At 43.1% G+C, this 18,856-nt stretch overlaps 1 long non-coding RNA gene across 2 annotated transcripts in view; it reads right to left on the reverse strand.

Moving 5' to 3' along the window:
* Positions 1 to 10,098, reverse strand: part of LOC139823100 (uncharacterized) — a 41,652-nt gene extending 31,554 nt beyond the window's left edge. The window contains exon 1 of one of the 2 annotated variants that reach the window (XR_011734693.1): positions 9,397 to 10,098. This is a non-coding gene — a long non-coding RNA (uncharacterized lncRNA). The remainder of the gene's footprint in view (positions 1 to 9,396) is intronic. The other variant, XR_011734692.1, reaches the window with a different exon arrangement.
* Positions 10,099 to 18,856: the final 8,758 nt, after the last annotated feature.

Here is an 18,856-nt window from a genome sequence, read left to right on the forward strand (position 1 = left end):
TCTTATAGTTACGCGTCATTAAGATCCTATCAAAACGAACATTGCATGGGATCAACGGAGGAAAAAAAAACAAAATTTTATTTCTTATTTGCGTTCTAGAGAAGATGACTCATCTTGTGATATCGATCATTCCAAGAAGCATCAATGATGACTCGACATTGCGAGAACACCAAAGTAGTTATAATTCAAAGCAGGAGCAAACAAGATCACGAAAGCACGGATAACGACGACAGTGACGAAAGATCTCGAAATGAAATGTCTGCGGAATAAGGTTAAGGAATATTACGGAGCGAATAGCTAGCGCGAGATATTTCCGACGTGTATGGTCATGTCTAGTAGCATCTCGCCATGTCTCTCGCGACCCACATTGCACTCTTTCGCGAAGATGTGGCGACTGCCTTCCGTATATCTCGTTTAGAGGTCTAGGACCTCAAGATTAGTGGAGCTATCGGGATATTAGAAACTATTGCCTTCATGGAACAACTTTTTGATCCTGGTTAGAGTAGTCGCGAGAAATCTATTTAGGGATTTCTCGATTAGAAAAAAATGTAGATTAATTTTACATTCAATTTATATTATAATAAAAAAAAAAAATATATATATATATATGTATAAAAGCTAAGTATAAAGATGTGAATTTTTAAACACTGTATAAAAAGATTAAAACGGTTTAGAAATACGTAGCTTCTAGAGACTTATCATCTCAATATGAAAGAAACTATTATTATTCAGTTTATTTCATAGTATATAACAAAATTAAGAGATACGTGATAAAATCTTGCAATTAGTATTATCTGTTCTAGAAACCGTGAGAGTTAGATATCCCTGACGGTGTCAATGATTAAATAGCTAAAAAAGCTGACGTAACGGCGAAACTACGCACATTTTGTCCATCGATGTTGGATATTCCGCGACGTCGCGTCGCGTCGGCAGCAGACAGCAAACTACGAGCGTAAGGCATTTTGCAATCCCGGTCGCACGTCTCCGAGAATGGTGTGTCGCGCACATAGTTGTCGCGTGACGTTGGCGGAGAAACGACGCCAACGACAGGCGACCCCGGGAACGGCGATACGGAGAATAATAAAAAGAGAGACGCGCCATTGCGTCGGTCATCCGCGGTTCCGTGAAAAACCCAAGCGAGCAAATATCGCGCCGCCATTTATCTATGCGGTCGATGCGTAAAAACGAGCTATTCTTTTGTAAATGCTCTAAATGAGACAAAGGTAATTTTCTTCATTTATCAATTTAATCTTAAATCTGGCACTAATAAATGTAAAATACATCGGTTCTTTATACCTTATCTATATAGTTTTCTATTACATTATTTCGATTAAATTGTCCAAGTCGCATTTGCAGATTCTTACATGTACAATTTAATATTATATATTTAACGTATCACATAGAAACCCTATTATCTAAAAACCAAAATTGCATTAGGAGAAACCACAGGATTTTTATCGTTTTACTTGAGTTTGAGAGTCTTACCGCAGCCTGATTCTAATTTGGTGAATCCCTTGGCATTTCAAGTTTAGGGTTGAATTACGCGTCGCGATACCTGGAGATATTCGATTCGCTGCGGACTATGCGACACCCGACACCCGCTACTGGTTTTCCTCGCATACACGCCCGACTTTAACCGGCAGTCTGCGTTTCTTTCCTTCTTGCGACACCCGTTATCGGATCGGATAGATCGAATTAGTGGAACGAGAGAGAATCGAGGAACGTGACCGAAATCAATTTCCGCGCGACCTTCGCGACGGCGACGGCGGTGACGACGGTGACGACAGCGACGACTCGCAAATTTTTGCGTGCATCGCGAGAGAGTGGAGAGCGAAAGAGAAGAATATTTTCCGTAATGATACACTTCTATCACTATATCCTGCAGAAAAAGAAAGAGGAGAGAGAAAAAGATAGATAGATAGAAAAAGAACGTTATCGATGATGTAACTGCGAGTGTGCGACGCACATAGGCGATTGGTCACAGCCAGATTGCTCATCCGCAGTTTATCCTATACATAATTCTCGTTACCGGCGTGCTATCACGCGTGGACTATGCTCGGCGGCTCGTTTTACACGATCTATAATCTAACGGCAGAGAAAAAGACAGAGGAAAAAAGAGAGTTCTACTAACCGACCGATATTTCAACTTCCTCAAACTCTCGATAATAAGTACTAAATTGACGACTGTCAAGTTTTAATGGCATGTCGAGAATAAAGATGACGGAAAACTATATGTACTTCGCCAAAAGTGACGATATACTGCACGATATTGGATATTGCTTATGATGATAATAAATGAACAATGATATTTTTGCAACGATCAAAATAAAAATCGATAATGGACTGCGCGCACCGCGCGCGATAATATATGCATGCCGTTTCAGAATTATCTGATTGCGACAGCGTTTCGGAGACGCGATCAGCCTGTCTGGCTTAGCCGGAAGTGAAGTATCGGGCACGCAAGGATACACACTTCGGTATAGCGAGCGCGAAACATCGATACTATCCGCGTATCGGGTGAGTCCCCAGGTGTAACGGGGCGTCCCCCGCGTGGTGGTTACCACCATGGGAATTCTAATTAGAGATAATGACGTCATTAAGGTCTGAGCCGCGACGAGACGGGACGGTCTGCTGCGCTTACTGTACATACGTGTACCCTATTCTATATACGCAGTCATGTACTTGCACGCGAAACGTGCTTTGTTCCGAGGGCCGCGCGCGTCCTACTCTCGCGGGCCGATATGCACCCGAGATCGTCGCTCACACGCGAACGCACTGTTAAACTTATGCTCCGAGAAAGATTTACATCGCTCGTTCGTAAGCGGAAGGGGAGGAGGTGCTCTATGCACACAGGCCCCTTCCCTATTCTCGCCTGTTACTACGAGATAGGGCAAACGTCAAACTCGCATTTCGAGCCGGATCGATTTTTACAGGATATATACATATTTACGAATATACTTGAGCAATTTCAAATCAACATTTCCTGACGAATATTCAATGAGACATTCTCTTCGTTGCCGGTATTAATTACTTATGTAAGTTTCTATTAGCGAGATTTCTGAGATTAACTGTCGATGGATTTTCCATTTGCTGCTTAAAGATTATTGAACGTTTTCACTGAACCATGATTCCGTCCAAGAATCCATAGATAAAATGACTCGATGAGGATGAAGTATCTTGCATCATGAAAAGACAATCTTTGTTATATTGGATTATTTTAAAGTTAAAAAATTTACTTTTACTGCGACTATACCAATTTTGATCAAAGATATGTCTTAAATTTAGATGTCATATTTCTTTTGTAGAATTTTTTTCAGGTCTTAATCCGATTCACTCGCCCTCACTACTCTCTATGTCGTTATCGATATGTATTACTATCGTTTGGAAGCGACTCACACGAACGGGACAGCCGCGTCACGTCCGGAATAGTAATCGCATACGAAAATAATGGCAGCGCCTGTTATCTCTCGTTTCTGCGCGCATACATTACGGCGCACGGAGTCATTCCGTGATTCATGACGTTGTTAAAGCAGTTCGCGGAATTACAGTAACGGACACGTCGTCGGCGAGCTTGACTGTCGGACGAGACCCCGAGGAATTTGTAAACAGAACCGCGGGCGCGACGGAAATGCACGCGTATGCACGCAAGAAGTGCATGCGTGGAAGATGATGCCACGTGAAAAGATAAATTCTAAAATTATTCGTCGACGATTTTTTCAAGACTCGCGCTCGTCGTTGCAGGAGCTCTTAAAATAAAAATCTTAATTACTTCAAAGAATTTGCAGGGATGTACAATTATCCGAAAGATCGGTGAGTGCCATTTAAACGGGGATTAATCATAAAAAATTGAAACTAATTAAGCGATATCTCGTTCGAGTAATAGCCACCTGCCGGTATCTCGATTCCGCGGATAAAAATTTCGGCGGTCGGGTCTCGGTTCGACTTTCCGATTCGATCGGCCCCCGTAAACGTAATAAACACGCACAGTCGTCGACGTGCATACGTCGCTGCCCGTCGCATATTTTCGCGCGCGCGTTGAATAACAGCCTCGTAACACAGCGCGGCGCGGTGACACAACTCGGTTCGAGTTAAGCCCCGGAGCTCGTCGGCCGACGAGGGACGAGGGGAGGACAATCGCGGGACGGAAAGAGACGGCGGATGCAGCCGACGCTCGAGTCATGTGCAGGCAGAAGTCTCGCATGTGCGTGTGATCCTATCCTCCGTGTGTCCCCCCGCTGCGTTCTCCCTTTTCTCTTTCTTTCACGGCTCGTACTTCCTCCGCTGGTGCGTCTCCGATCCGATCATCCCGTCTTTGTCGGCGGGGCGTCGCGTATCCCTCTCTCTTTCTCGCTTCATTCTGACGTCAGCGTGGATACCTGTTGCATGCCGCACGCTGCACGGAGGGAGAAGCGTTGGTGCGTGCAACGAGCGATCGGGGCTGCGGTGCCGAAGGAGAGAGAAAGAAAGAGGATGCAGACAGATTGATTTTGGATAAAATCATGGGGTAAAATCCCTTTAGATTTGTCGTATCATATATTAATCACAGAATTAATATAATTTAGTTATTTCATTATTTAAAGAAACAATAACAGGAAAAATCGCGAAGGTAGATAGGTAGAGAAGTAGGGGGGAGGGGAGGAAAGAAGAGAGACACATCCGATAGCTTTCTAGAAATACTTTAAAATTCAAATAGATGGATGGACAAGTAAACAGAGACGGAAACGGAGAGAGAACAGGAAAGAGAAGACGCTTGAGTCACATATAAGAATTAAAGACATCGATTCTCAGACTGGCTGCAGACTAGCCAGCGCCCCTCCCGAGGAGAATGCTTCCTTTAATCTTTTTTTTTCTTGCACTCCTCTTTTCTCTCCTTCTCTCTCCTGAATCACCGCCGCAGTATAAATTAACGTCTGCGATTCCGGACCTGATTACACGAAAACGAGCAAACGAGTTGGACAGAACAAGTTGAGTCTCGAAAAATTGCTCCTAGAATCCCATACAGAATGTTCCAAGTTGACAACAATTCATTCGTTAAAATGATGAATTTAGAAAATTTATTTGTTTGTCAGAAATTTATTTTCTACGTTATTTATTTTATACGTCTCGACGATTAAATCAAACTTATTATCAACGTAAAAACATCCGCAGTTGTAATTAAATAAAAAAATGTGTTTTGCTTTTATAACAAAGTTTAATCTGCCAGAAGCTCTTAATTTTTCAATGCAGAGAGAATCAAGATAATCTGAGTTATTCGAATAATTTAATCATATAGTCGAATGTCATTAGAATGTATTGATCTCTCTCTTCTAGAAGGCAATATTCGCAGCAGTTACCATTTTAATGACATTTAGCAAATATAAGTGGACATAAATATGTCGATTTACTCCGCTTTCCGTTCGTACGTGGAAGCACACGCGATCTTTTAAAAAGAAGCTTTTGTCGCGAATATAGCGAGAAGTATCCGAGTGTCGCGATAGTTTTCAACTATTGGAATCACAGGCGAGATAGATGCGCTTGGCGCAGAGTATCGTCTCTTTATTATCCGCGACATTCGTTATGCGCGACGCCGATTCGTCACGATTATCGTCATCTTTATAGCGGTATTAATCGCGCACGGCCGCCAAGGCGGCGGCGTTCGTTAAATGCCATTGGCGGAAGGAGCATTGAAGGCGAACGCGACCCGTTCGTTGGGCCTGGCTTTTCAGGAAGATCCGGAATAAACGAAAATAGATGAGGCACGGGGCTGCCCGCCTCGGTTGGACGTTCGCCAATAATGTGGCGCCGCGGAAAAATCTGTATGACGGAGAAAGAGAGGAAGAGACGTAGAATATCTCAGGCTCGTTTTACGCGAGCTATTTCTCGCGTCTGTGCATTCGTTTTTCTTCTCACGCGGAAATTTGCCTCTTTTAGAACATATTACTTCTTTCCTTCCTTCTTACGCGTCTATCTTTCTATTTCCGTGAACGGTTTTCCTTATGGTCGCGCATAACTCGCTGTTTATTACGATACTCTCGTCCAGCAATACCGTTTCGAAAATTTCTAATAATCATTTGCTCGTCAAAGTTATTCAAATCAGATTCGGTACCAATAATAAATCATTCTCGTACACGTCAGATTGGCAATCAATCCGCTGTGTCACGCCAGAAGCGAGAAAGAATAGCGCGATCGCATCTGTGCGCGAGAGTGCGTAGAAAAACCGCGCAGTCACTCGGCCGTGGCTCTCGCAATTTGGAGAAGAAATTATCGCGCGCGGCCGTTGATAAAAAGCAAACAGACCTAGGGAGCGGATGATAACCGCGTACACGCGTATTATTCCGTACCCTTCCCATTCAGGGGCTCTCTAATCGGGCCGCTCTTATCGAGCCGCGGAAACGACCTGTGACTTTTACGTACGCACGATCCGAGTTACGTGCGTACGATACCGCGCGTTTTTTTTTTTTTTTTAGGTTCATATCGCACGTTATCGTACGTTTTTAGGATCATATCGCGTTATCGCTACGTTGATAATCCATGAAGTGCCATAAAAAAAGAATCGAGCTAGACGATTTCAATTAGTTCCACCCATAGACGGCTGAGTTTTTCATTCGCCAAAGAACACTCACCGATTTAATATGTCTTATATCATAAAGATTATATATATATATATCAATTATAATGATACTGTAATTATCTCTAACGATGTAAGTGTAATCATTATATAAATACCGTACTCTTAGATTTGTCTAAAGTTTGCCTGAAAGTTTTTCTTAGTGATGGTGTACTTAAATTCTGTGGAAAAATGCGTACACCAATTATTATATATAACACTGATATACATTATTCATTTACGAGTATCAAAAAATGATAATTTTAAACAATTAGAAATGTACATTCCCATTATTTCTTTCGCGGAGCTTGAAATATTTAACTGCAGATAAATCGAATTGAAAGATCAGCAGCTGTTATTTAAATGAGAATTGGGATACCAATTAAACAATATCCCATTCATTATCCTTCAACTTCTAATCTAATTCCTCAATCTCTTAGATTGCACGATGCGATTTTTTGCTCGTCGCGATCTCACGATTGATCGCTCGCGATTCACTGAACGACAGCGGCAGCAAAGTAGGCAGCACCGGACTTCCGCCTCCGACGAGCCAGGCGATTGAGAGCCACTGTCCTAGAAACGCGCCCCGGTCGCCCCGGCACATAAATAGAACGGTCGGACCTTAACGCGCACTTTTGCGCGTCTTTATGTAACCCGGCCGAATTTATGGTCGTTATCTATTTAATAATACGCGGATTTGCTCGCGCCATTCGCAAAGATCAAACGATCCTACGCACGCACGCACACCGGCGCGCGCGCGAGCGAGCGAGCGATAGAGCGGGCGGGCGCGCACGTGCGTATCGCACACACGCGCATGCCTGACGTAAATTTCGCGCCAGTGCGTTCACCTCTTCGATCTCATCGCTCGTTCTTCACGGACGCTTGAATGTCGAGTTGTTAATTCTCCTCGCTCGAGGAACATCGGAAACTACTGTTCGATCGACGGCTAGCCTGTCTAAATAAAGGCACATTCGCCGTAATCGCCGCTCCGCGCAGATCCCGTCGTCCTCTCGCCGGACTTGTCCCCTCCCGTCCCGTTTCCGACTCTATCCCTGCCCCCTTCTGCTATCACTTAAGGTAAATCGGGACAAATGGAAAAATCAAGCAAGAGTGCGGCGGAAAAGTGGAAATTCCGTCCGATAAATCTTTTTTGTTACAGGTTCGACAAACATCTCTCAGAGTTTCGTATATCTCGTTAGTAATACTTTTCAATAATTAACGGAAAAATCATCGGCCTAACTTATTTAGAATGAGAGATCTGTCCCTCTTATTCAGCGTTGAAATTTAGATTAAAATCGACTCGCCACTTCCACGAATCTACTCCTGCCGAAGGTGTAGGAAGTAATAAAACGTTATCATAACTAATGCAGTTTGCTGCGAATTGACGCTACTTACTGCTGACAAAAGACCTAGTTATGCAAAAGAGCCCGTGAGCAAAGCTTGTCTCTATCCATCTAGCTATACCTAACTGCACTTGGTAATCGGTATCAACCGCCTTGTAATTGGCGCATCACCAAATAGCCGTGTACTTCGAATCTTAAATACACATTTCTATGCCTGCCACATTCGTTATCTACTCTGCAGTCCATTCTTCGATTGCGCGCGCGCTTACGTACATACCTACGCTTATTAGTAATTCCCATTTACACACGTATGATTTACGAGCGTATACAACGTTCGATTCCGCGATAAGACTTCTCGATCCTTGACCCACATAGCCCTCATAAAACAAATTCATCGATTGTCGTCGGGCAAATTCGTCGAGATCCGCTTTAAAATTCTACAACTCTAGTAATCTGTATATGTAAAACTGAAATATGTAATCAGTAATTTGCCCGTTTTCTAATGTTACGTATAAAAAATATTCAATATATACATATGCAGAAAAAGTATATAATATACCAATTAAAAATATGTTTTATATTATACATAAATATGTACAAGTATCTTGTTCTTTTTCGAGATTCCGCTTAAGTAACATCACTTCATCTAGATACGCGAACGAGCGAAGTCGCGATTGAATATCGCGTAGAAAATCACCGCTCTTTACATGCATCCCCAACTTTTTCTCCCTCGCGCGTTTCTAATTAACGCGAGATACGTAAAAAAAAATCACGCGAGCCAATTCGTCGAGGGTGATTCGCAGCTGTAGACGGTTCCGCGAGCGAACCAGCACGAACGAGAGTCGCAATTCGCACTTACGTGTTATCTACTTAGACGGAACGATTCTCAATAGCTATAAGATCGTGTAAGACCGCGACTCGTGCCTCGTGCGGCTGTCAACATCGTTTAGTTTCGTGACGTGCGCATGCTGTTGTTTTTCGTTCGACGATGCGTACAAATATCGTATATACCTTTGAACCTTTGTTATCATTCCACAGCGTACTGTATAAAAATTAAATTATACAATGGAATCGATCAATTCCAGATAAATTTATTGTGAATTTGAACAACGTCCGTACAGAAAATATACAAATCGACAATGTTTTAAAAACCGTCTTGAAAAATATAATTCCGACGAGCTCCATTTCTTCTCCTCTCGTCGAAATTGTTCCTATTCGTAACGAGCGACAATCGGCACAAAATATTCTCACTTTTTACCGCAAATATCACTATTTGAATCGCTCGCTCGCTCGCCGGCGGTTCATCAATTTCCTGCGACGTCGGGTTGACGTAACGGAAAGGGCAGTGACGGAATTCCGGCGCGACGGCGGGATATCTCGCGAAATAATCGCGTTCGCGTATCGCGCGGGCTTTTTCGTCGGCGGACACTTTTCCGTTCGCTAATAGCACGATATGTGGGCACCTACCTCGTTGACGTTTTCAATGACAGCCGCTCTCCCCGGTCTCTCCGTCTCCACGCTGATCCTCCGCGCCTTCGTAGCTGTCGCAGCCGTCAATTCTCGCGACGCACTGTTGCGGGAAATCCAAACGGTCCCGGAAAACAGAAATGGCGGCCGTTAGCGAGGGGCGCAGGCTCCCACGCTGCCACGCGAGTCGCGAGTCTCGCGAAAATTGCGCGACGTGGGGACGTTGGTCGTTTTCCGTCAACGAGAACGATCGCGGAAGGAAAGAAAGCGGCGCGAAGTGTGCGCGCGAGCTGTCGATCGTTTCCACGGAAGACGACCGGCTGGCGAGCGGACGAGGACTGACTGACTGAGCCTCGCTCGCACGTTCCGTCCTTCCGTCTCTTTCCGCCCCGCCGCGCCGCCGTGCGTCGCGGTCGTTCGGCGACATTCGGCAACCCTCGCTCCTTCTCGCTCGCCGTTCACCCGTCCTTGTCTCTCTCGCGCCCCACTCTCCACTCTCCGCGCGACCGCTTTTGCGACACATTGCCGCGGAGCGTGCGCGGGTGAGGGGGAGGGAAGCACGCACGAGGTCGGAAAACACGATGATCTCTCACTCTCTCTCTCTTTCGCGAACCGTTGAAAATCTTCCGAGATTTTCGATAATTTTAAGCACAGCGCGGAGCAGCGATGGTTTGTCTTAAGCGGAAGAATAGCGGAAAATGTTTCTGATATATAATGACGCGCTGCATATGTGTGTGGGCGCACACGCGCGCGTGCAAAAGCGGAGTAATAATACACAATGCTCCTGTTACGAGAACTGTCGTCTTCGGAATATACGTAGAACCATCGCGTGATTGATGATACGAATGTAATGTTTCGAAGCAACATGTGCTTCGTGACCAGTCCTACATAAGCGTACCGCGTTATGCATTATCTAGAATAAGGATGTCTCTTCTACATTTATTATTATGAATAAGATTAGAACCGATAAGTTGCGTAACGATGTAACAGTCTTTCGTATCGACGTATCGTAAGCAATTTCTATCGCAAAAGCTCAATTCGTGACATTTTACGTGAAGTGAAGCTGTAAACCATTTCCGTTTTTCGGTATTAAATCAATTAAAAACGCAAATAAAATGGCATCGCAAAAAGTTTCGAAAACTACGAAACGTTATAAATGCGATGGAAATTTAATTAAGTGTAGAAAAGTGCCTGTGTAGATTTTTAAATAATAATAATTGCTTAGCATTTAATAACTGTACATATCCGTTTCTCAAAATATTTTTCAAGTATAAAGCTGCGTATGTGTGTGTTAGATGCTGTTCTTATGAAATTATCGATTCAATCGTTGCCCGAGGAAGATCAAAGCTCGCGAGCGAGTTTCCCCTAGTTATACATTAACGTGCACCAGTTATTGCATTATCGTCGTGATTGTCGTCTTTTACACGTGACATAATAACGCTCTCCCAGTCGTGTAGCTAGCTTTCGAAATAGTTTCGCGAAATGGCCGTAACTCTTGTTTCTCCTCCGAGAATTTCCTCGAGCGCCAGAAATAGCAAAATAGCGACAAAATAATCGCGTCCTACATTTAATGATATATGTGATTTTCGGCCAGCGACAATGTCCACTGCAATTGTCTTCTTGTAATCTACTCACGCGACGTAGTTCTTACACGATTGTTTATTTGTACGTCGTTTCACGCTGTCCGGTATTTGCGACTTCAAAAAATTATACGTTGAGTTTTTAATTGATGGGGAACGATTTGGTCGGGTTCTGGCTTAAGTCGGGGCTTCTAAAGGTACTAAAAGACCCGCGTTACATGTGTAAAATATAAAACTGAAATGCTGGGTCAATGAATGCGATGTGCGTGAAGTCGAGGCAAGTTTCGGGTCAGCTGATGAATTGTCAGTTTAGCTCATGAATTATGAAAGGGACGACTCCAAAAAGGAAAAAAAAGGTATATGCGACCATTGTTGCATCTAATCTATAGAAATGATAGATAAACGGTGATACCTACTTGCGCAAAAGGTTACAGACAGAAGAGAGAAGATATGAATATGAAATAAGGTAAAAAATCGTGGGTTTAAAAAAAATATATAATATAAAATTCGATTTATATGTGGTGCAAAAATTTAGGCAAAATTTCGAGCCCTGTCTCACGTATTCGGTATTCTTTAGCGTGATCTCGAAGGCTATTACCGGGTTCGCGAAAAACGCGACGAGATTTCACGGGTATCTAATTATTTCTAATTGATGATACGCGATTCCCGGATTTTCCGACGTGACCGTAGATCAGCTTGCATATTTATATGTAGTCGTATACGACGGCACGCGATTATGTCTTTCACGGTTATTGGCATTCTTACGGGTGCGCGTGATGTTCATGCGGAAAGCGCCGACGTTTAATGACTGCTGGCGGTGTTAATTCCTCGAGATCGAATGCGATTACGCTGCCGTGGAAATGTTTAACACGGATGTTTCGCCACGTTAGCGGTCTATCGCTGTCGGATTCGAAAACACACGGCGGTGAACTCCATGGGTATCCGCGGTTCGATATATTCCTAATCGCTTTCCCCGTCTTCGCGGAACTACAAGATTTCCTCGTTTGCGGTGGAGTTAAAGAGAAAAATAATAAGGAATAAAATGAAAAAAACCACGACTTTTAACGCCTCGCGTTATCAACTTTGTTTTAAACCTAATAAACTGCGTTCTTTCAGTTAATAAAAGCATGACTACTAAGATTAATATCGGATTTGCGGAGCATCGATCCTTGCTGACCCGGCAGAATAATGCATATTGAAAGAGATATACATCTGGAGGCAAATTGTAAATTGATGTTTTACAAGGAAGTTGAAGACAAGGAAAAATTGTTTAATAAAAAATAATATGCTTCATGTTGATCAATACTGTGCTCTAGGTAGACAACTATCTAACCAGCATTACTACAAGTGGCCTTTTAACATAATTGGTTTACATATAGCTATAAGAAGAAAAAATAGACTGTTGCGTAATTAAAGCCAGCATACGAATTAAATTTTCATTGCGCGTTACTCTGCTAATTTTCTCAATGAGTGGAGGATTTGTCGATTTACAACGAATTTTTGCCGCTTAATTCGTTCAAATTATGTTTTACAAATAATACATAGCAGTTAATTAAAATCATTTATTGAAAACCATCGATGCCCTTCGATCGAGATATTAAAAATTAAGTTAAGGATGAAAGAAGAATTAATTCGGAATAAAGCAATAAAGCTAAGAAATATAGCAAATATACTAGAAATTCGATTACACAAAGAATTTCTGTTGAGAATAGAGAGCACCGTTTCGTGCTCGATGTTTCTCATAAGTCATAACAGCCTATTAAACGATATCAAGTGCATTAGCGCAAACGAGCAATTTAGTCTTCCTCGATGGGATCGCGTCGCAGCGAGAAAATTCAGGATGGGCAATAGAAAAAGCAGCAGCAGCAGGTCAGAGGCGTCTACAGGGTGGCAAAATTCGCAAGATCGAGTGCAACTTTTCCCGAGCGTCAGATTTTTTTCTTTTTACACAGAATATGGCAGAGAGAAAGACTGTATCGCGCAGGCCCTTCAACCATTCAACGTTTAAGCATTAATTCCTTTCGGTGACGAAATCTCAAATTGGAAATTTTGACGAGTTTGAACTTGCGCATCACGGGGCGCCCTGTAAGTGTATTAGCACTGGGGCCCCGTCTCCTCGAAATACCGCAGACGAATAAACTCGTCGCGGCGACGCGCCGTCGCGTGGAAATAGAGAATAGAAGTAGATTTAGAAATAGAGCCCGCCAGTCGTCGGCCTAGAATTTGATCGGAGAGAGGTGGCCCAACCCGCGCCCCGGACGGCGCTGTTTCGGACGAGTTGGAACGTGCGTCGCCGTTTCGATGTGACGTGACGCGATGCACCGGGTAGCTCGCGATGAATAATAAAAAGGAGACACGGAGACAGGGGATCTAGGCTTTCGACGGTATCGGAAAGCGTTTTCGAGAGTATCGGAGTAGAGTCTTAAAATAATGGACGGGCGTATACACGTCAAGTTTCGCCGGGACCAGAAATGCCGCGCCGATGAATAAGACGAGTGTCCGAAAATAGTCGCGTCCGAGGCCCGATACAAGGGCCTCCAGGTGTCAATTTCAATCGCGCGGGGAAGGAGGAGACACCTCTCTTTCTTTTTTTAATTCGTTGCAAGACTTTTTCGGAACGCGGCGTGAATTTTAGTGAACTGTAACACGATTTATTGACGGCTCGAGAATCTCCAACGGAGAAATAAAAATTCACTCCTAACAGAGTCATTTTACGTATCTGTGATACCGTTTCGAAACATACCTCATATATACAGTTATATTTGCTTACATTTATTACATTTTATCTCATACATAATACGTTTATTCAGAAAATATAATATACGTTTATTCATCGAATAATTTTAAAGAGAAACAGCGCTTCTTCTCGACGGCGCGGTCTATTCCAGTCATATACTAGTCTAAACAACGATAAAAAAGGGATTCGCTAGGCCAACACCCTGCTGACCTCGGTGGGCTCATTAGGAATCGCCAGGAATTCGAAGGTGTCTAATTAAACGATGAATAATGCACGATGCATCACGCGATTAAAGGCATCCCGACACGGAGGCAGCGGCGACGACGACGGCGCGGCGGCTGCGGCGCTCACGCGGACCGAGTTACACTTCCTTGAATGCGGCATCCTGTCGCGCAAGTACTGTCCGACGCGGACGGTCCGCGTTCTCCGTGCCGGGGCGGACAATACTTCCGCCGTCGCGACTTCCTTCCTACATAGAACGAGCGAGTAAATGCGTGCGCGTACTACCGTCTCGTCGCGTAGAAACGGCGCACGCACGCACGCACGCACGTAGGCACGCACGGTCGCTATACGCGGGTATGTAGTGGTTAGTGGTTTCATTCATAAAGTCACGCGTTTCGCGAGGAAACGCCTGCGCGCGCGCGTTAACGACAGGAACCGACGGCTTCGCCCGCTTCTTCTTTCTTACGTACCTATACCTGGCCTCCGCGAGAAGACGTTAATACGCGCCTCCGGAACGAACGCTCCGTGCCGACTTCCGCTCGGCTCGGATGCGCAGCGCCGGAGAATACGCCACCGGTAGCAATAAAAGCGTGGTCGTTAACGCAAAGCTGATTCTCTCCCTCCCTCCTCTCTCTCTCTCTCTTTCTTCCGTTAAACCGCGGGACGAATCGCAATTCTGCATCTTTCTCATTGACGGTGTCGCGCGATCATTATCATCAGTATCGCATATTCTTTCATAATTAAATTCGCCATAGAGACCAAATAGCTTTGTTTTCAGTTGCAGTCTTGCTCAGTAAAAGATTACGAGAAATATAATTTTTTTTCAATATATCCTATTTCTGAAGCGTACTTATATATAAATAATGTTAACTGAATGTTAATATACTTTTTCGCTTTTGCAAAAATTAGAAATTCCGATTCATATTATTTCTTCGAACGAGTGAATCAACTTCAGAATAAAAGATCATGAGAAACCAAAAAAGCATCAACTTTTAAATTAAAAAATCTTGAATTTCTGATGATATACCTTTTTTTTGTTTCTCTATTACATTATCATGTTTTATTTTCCGTGTACATTTTATTGTAAACACTTTTTATCGGTCTTACTCGCAAAATGACAAACGCGATACATAGTCCTTAGAGCCTTCAATGAAACGCAAGTAGAATCTCGTTAAGTGTATACGCACGCGGTCTTAGATCTCGCTCTTCGAAGTACGGTGACCCTTTCGGGCTTGGGCGGAACTCCTTTGCTTCCGGTGCTGTTCCGCTGCTGCTATTTCTATATATAAACCTACTGTGCTCGTCGGTATAAAGCGGGTGAACGAGTGTGGAAGGCTCGCGCGTGTGTGCGTTGCCGAACACTAACGCAAGACGAGGGTATATAACTTTACTCGTTACACGAGAGAGAATTTTAATTTATAGGCCGAGCGTACTTAAAGCTCAATGATTTACCGCGTGAATCGTTTAACCCTTTCGAGGAAAATGATGTCGTTGGAGAACAAATTATTGCAATGTTTCTTTCACAATTCTTTGAATCTCTATTTTCAAATCTGTTTAAAGTTTAAATAGCTTGAAAATTCAGCAGATAACATAAATGTATCGATTGTAAAGAATATTTTATTAACTTTTATTTATATAGGTAATATTTTATTAGTAAAGAATCATTAATCTAAGGATTTTATGTTCATTAAAAACGTGTTCTATTATTTTAATACTTGTTAGTTATTTCTTGTTTCATTAATAATAGCGGTAATCAATATCCATTTTCGACTGTTAGAATATAACACGTTTCATAAAGCTAAGAAAAAGTGTGATGGACAACGGCATGATCGTACGTCAATCTTACAACATTTTGATGGCAAAAATTCGTGAGAAAAGAAAGTCGAGAAGAATTTATAGTGCTGTGACAGCAGACGTACGTATACATCGCATGTACATGTGTCGCAATACGCAAAGCGTGTGTAGAGAAAAGTGTGGTTTCGTACAATTATAACTCTGTTAAGAATCAATTCAAACGGGATTAAGTTGTCTTAAAGAACACATAAAACATGTTTCAAGAAAAGGTCTACTTTTATACGTATATATCTTGCCTGTGGGAATTTCATATTTAATAGACGAAGCAAACTTGTTTCGCAGGAACTGTATTACATTTCATTATATTATAATTGCGTCAATTTGTAACTTTGACCGTGTATAATCTAGAACATGATTTCCTCAGTTTCTCAATAGCAGTAATGACTTTTAATAAAAAAAAAAAAAACAAGCTATACGCACACTTATGAAGCAGTGTATACTTACGTTGCGTTGTCTGATTCCTGCGCGTCCTCGCATAAAAAAAAAAAAAACATTTGTTTATCACGCATGGTCGTCGATTTTCCTATTTTTGGCGCGCTGGATTGATAATAGTTTGTCGCAGGATACTGTCGTACAATTGACGGCTTCCTACGACTTCCGCCACTCGTGGAGGTCGGTGATTACTTTTTGTCGGAAGTTCGTTGCTATATGGGAACGGGTAGGGACGGTTACCGGAGTTAAAAGGTCGTACCATGTTGTCGCGACAAATTAATCGCGGCTCCCAAAGCCGCGTAATTATTCCAGAATGCAATTCGAGTCCTCGATAATCTTCGTACGTTTTCGTAAAGAGATAAATATTGCTTTACTTTTTTATCAATCTATTGAGAAATTATTAGCTTACCGAGCAAAATTTAACAGAGAGAGAAAATAAATTTCCTATTTTATTTCGGAGGAAATATATCGTCGCCTATCTTGCAACCAATTAGAAGCCATCCAATTAAATTGCCGTGCGCGATGAATCGAAATTCGGATTCGGAAGAATAACATCGATAAAATATGGGAAACAAAGAGATCATTCGCACGCGGTCTCAACGAAAGTGTAACAATAGATTAATTGATTTACCCTAATATATTTATATCAAATTACATATATATGTAATTATATAATTAATAATTTAATAATTATAACTATTTAATGATTATTATAATTCTTTCTTAAATTTATATAATTATATATTATATATATATTACGTACATATATGTAAAATACCGAAGAATCTGTAAATATTGCTCAAGTTTTATTTTTCTTATTATAAAAAATGTGCGCATATATTATTTAAAGCGAAATGTCAACGCGCATGTCTTGAGGAAGTTAAATGATGCAATAGTGATCGTCGTAATGGAGGTTTTACGAGAATTACAAAATGTGGCGACAAATTGCATAATAATCGGTCCACATTGATACGCTGGATGAACGGACGGAGGAACGAGCGAGGTGGGCGAAATGTGAATGAGAAGGGAAAAGGACAATGTCCTAGGGCGGGATGCTTGATGCTCGCGAGAGCCGAGTTTCGTTTTAGGACGCACCCTTGCGTATCGACGTGCAGCGAACCACGATTCTGTTGGCTATTTCCTAAATCGACGTATCCGCAAAAAGGCAGAAAATTTCTCGAGCAACCCGAAGTGGATCGCCAGGAAAATCCGGATACACGAATTAAACTCGGCAATAATTTGTGACTTGTTCCTTACGACAAATCCTGATAATATTGCAACATTGCAAGTTAAAAACTAAAGTCGTCTGCGTTCTCACAAAACCCTAAACTATTCGACTTTCGTCGAATAGACTTTCCTCAGTTTCCTCGCATCGACGCAATTAAATGCGATGTTGATCGCGTTCTGCGAAACGTTTGCTCCGATTTGGAAAATTCAACGACCGCGTTTGGCACTAAATGCGACGTTAGACGAAGATTCTATACCAAGACCGGCTAATCGATAAGGATGCGTCGTGCAACAGGAACAACAACAAGAATATCAACAATAACAACACTATTGTCACCGAGCGTTATCACAGCGGGAAAGAACGAGAGATAGAGAGAGATTCATCACGTCGAGAGTCGCGTTGCACGTGTGTGCCGGTTATATCGGCGGCGGCGGCGCGCAGGGCAAAGTGCATTATGCGACTGCTGGCGGGTGCAGCGCCGATGTCCTGGCTTTCCTATGTAACACACTGCACCCTGCCTCCCACCCTCCTGCTGCCGTTCCTTTCGTTCCTCGTCTCCCTGCCCTGCTTCTTCCCGTTTCACGATGGTGCGCGCATCGCACCGACCACGTGACCATTCTCTTTAGCTAAGCCGATTACTGCACCGCCAACGACATCCTCTTCTCTCTTTTTTTTCCTTTTCTCACTCTATCTTTCTTTATCCACCGCTTTTTTCGTCCTCCGTCAGTCTTTCTCGATCTCTCGTTTTAGTCAGTTGTTCCTCATTTTCGTCCATTTCCAATCCTGACCAAGCTCCGCGGGATTTTTAAATTTCATGGCACAAGAACCATTAAAAAGTAACAAGATTTGTATAACGTCTGCTGTTAAGTTTCTATTTGACGCAGTTAATTAACTTCTATTTCTTTATGCATCGCGCTCGCGAGAATTCTACAGTTCGTCGCCGACTAATCGTATCTTAAATTTTACTGCGTACTTCTATCTCTGCTCAATACTAATTTCCCTAAACAGAATAAATTCTCTCTCCCAACTTTTCGCACCTCGCATTCCAAGTTTGCGTTTGCCGCGCGCACGGGGGCGAATCTGTATCTCCGATCGTGCTTCGCTTCCCGGAATTTTTCGTCTTTCTTTCTTTCGCCACGTGGTGGAGAACGCGGCCCGTGTTTCTCTAACGATGACCGGCCGTTTTTGTCTTTGTTCGTTTTCTCCACGAGCGAGCGAGCGAGCGAACGAGCGAGCAGCGACGGCAGATGCGCGCGGACGTACCTCTTTCTATATCCCTCTCGCTACGTGGAAACGGACGTGTACCGTCGCCGTTCCACCGGAATGCCTCCTCTGCGTCTCTCTCTCTCGCTCTCTCTCTATACCGCCGGACTCCGCCGGTCACTGCGTCATTTCTGTTCGCCACGT

Source organism: Temnothorax longispinosus, chromosome 12, assembly GCF_030848805.1.
Source record: "Temnothorax longispinosus isolate EJ_2023e chromosome 12, Tlon_JGU_v1, whole genome shotgun sequence".
Classification (NCBI taxonomy): Eukaryota; Metazoa; Arthropoda; class Insecta; order Hymenoptera; family Formicidae; genus Temnothorax; species Temnothorax longispinosus.